Source organism: Solanum pennellii, chromosome 1 (assembly GCF_001406875.1).
Source record: "Solanum pennellii chromosome 1, SPENNV200".
Lineage (NCBI taxonomy): Eukaryota > Viridiplantae > Streptophyta > Magnoliopsida > Solanales > Solanaceae > Solanum > Solanum pennellii.
This window is the reverse complement of record NC_028637.1, coordinates 88,207,889-88,210,675: the sequence shown is the minus strand read 5'-3', so window position 1 is coordinate 88,210,675 and position 2,787 is coordinate 88,207,889.

Below are 2,787 nucleotides of genomic sequence, written 5' to 3'. Positions count from 1 at the left end.
AGGGAGGGAGGGGAGAGGAGGGTAAATAGGAATTTGGTGTCATAACCATAGTTAAATCAATCAATTTTATGAACTACTCTTCAATGATAAGAACAAAATATTCCCAAATAAATTTTATTTGTCAAATATTTTTAAAATATATTATTTTCTTTTATTTATTATTTTTATCATATCGAAAAAACATAATTGGTTTTTTGTTTTATATTCAATATTAATTGAGTTGAGAAAGAAAGGTATAGCACCCATTCAACAAATGTGATTTATATGTACGTTTCTGTCTCTTCTTATTCATTGTTTAAATTACGTTAATACCCTTTTCATTTAATTTTCTTTGTCCAATATTTTAAAATTATTATTATTTTATTTATTTATTGCTTTTATCATACCGAGAAAAGATAATTATTTTTTTATTTTATATACAACATTAATTGAGTTGAGAAAGATAGGCATAAAAAGCATTTGAATGCGATTTAATTATGTGTAATTTTTAGTCTCTTCTCATTTATTGTTTAAATTAAGCTATTACCTCTTCCATTTAATTTTATTTGTCCAATATTTTTTAGAATATATTTATTTCATTTATATATTACTTTTATTATGTCGATAAAAGATAATTTTTTTTAATTTTATACTCAACATTAATTGAGTTGAGAAATAAAGGCATAAAACGCATTCAACGGACGCAATTTATCTGTAAGTTTCGGTATCTTCTCATTTATTGTCGAAATTATGTTATTACCCTCCCAGTTAATTTTATTTGTCTAATATTTCTAAAATTTATTTTATACTTTTGTCGTATTGAGAAAAGATAATTATTTTTTCATTTTATACTCAACATAAATTGAGATTAAAAAGAACGACATAAAACGCATCAACAAATGCGACTTATGTGTACATTTCAGTCTCTTCTCATTTATTGTTTAAGTTACATTATTACCCTGATATATATTTTTTTATTCAATATTATTAAAATATATTATTACTTTTATCATATTGAGAAAAAGATTTTAAATAAAATCATTTTATACTCAACATTGATTGAGTTGAGAAAGAAAGACATAAAACGCGTTCAATAGATGCGATTTATGTGTAAGTTTCAATCTCTTTAAAATTATGTTATCACCCCTTCCGCTTAATTTTATTTGTCCAATATTTTTTAATATATTTCTTTCTTTTTTTATTACTTTATCATATCGAGAAAAGATTATATATAAAACTCAGAAAGAAAGACATAAAATACATTTATTGAATGCGATTTGTGTGTAAGTTTCAGTCTTTTCGCATTTATTGTTTAAATTATGTTATTACCTATTCTGTTTAATTTATTCGTCCAATATTTTAAAATATATTTACTTCTTTTATTTATTACTCCGTATTGAGAAAAGATAATTGTTTTTACATTATATACTCAATATTAATTGAGCTGAGAAAAAATGCATAAAACGAATTCAACAAATGCAATTTATGTGTAAGTTTAGGTATCTTCTCATTTATTGTTTAAATTACGTTATTATCTCTTTTGTTTAATTTTATTTGTCAATTATGTTTAAAATTTCTTTATTACTTTTATCGTACTGAGAAAAGATAATTATTGTCACTTTTTATAGTCAACATTAATTGAGCCGAGAAAGAAAAAGCATAAAATGAATTCAACGAATGCGATTTATCTGTAAGTTTAAGTCTCTTCTAATTTATTGTTTAAATTACGTTATTACTTTTTCCATTTAATTTTATTTTTTCAATAATTTTTAAATAAATTTATTTCTTTTATTTAAAAACTTTTGTCATATTAAGAAAGATACTTATTTTTTATTTTATACTTAACATTAATTTAGTTGAGAAAAGAAAGACATATAATGTGTTCAATGAATGCGATTTATGTGTAAGTCTCAATCTCGTTCGTTTATTGTTTAAATTACGTTACTATCTATTTTATTTAATTTTATTTGTCCAATATTTTTAAAATATATTTATTTTTTTTATTTATTACTTTTATCGTATCAAATAAATATACTTATTTTTTCATTTGATATTCAACATTAATTGATCTGATAAAGAAATGCATAAAACATATTCAACAAATACAATTTATATATAAGTTTAAGTCTCTTCTCAAATATTGTTTAAATTACATTATTACCTTTCATTTAATATTATTTGTCAAAAAATTTTAAAATATATTTATTACTATTGTGAGAATCAAAATTCAAATTTCAAACACGGTAAATTAAAACCTCCAAATAATTAAAACATAGTTACAAGTGCAAAGTCGAGCGGCCAACATAATAGCTATGGAAGGACAATATCAAATGAGATTTTTTTCTTTCAAATTAGATAGTTTTACCTTTATTTGTTTGTCAAATTATTGAAACGAATAAGTTTGATTTCTTTTTTAATTAGGCCAATAAGATCACTGTGTTTATTGACATGTAGTAGTAATTCTAACACTATATCGACTAATATCATCTTGCTTGAATCGATTGTTAATATCATAATTTTTTTTAGAAAAAGTAAACTTGTACTCTCTGTCGCGCCCCATTTTCGCAGAAAACGGGTTTTGTGCACGACCTAACAACTCTTTTGGGATTTTGAGTTTGAGGAGTCGCCACCTAACGAATTAAGGCGCGTTAGGGCACCTATCTAACCTAAATAAGTCTAACTAAGGTCAACAAGCCAGAGATTAGGGTAAGGGTTCAAATTACCTCGAGGGGAAGGTGTTAGGCATCCCTCGAGGTCCACAAGTGTGGGTCCCGGCCGTATCTCATGCAATCTATGTGGGGGTTACAA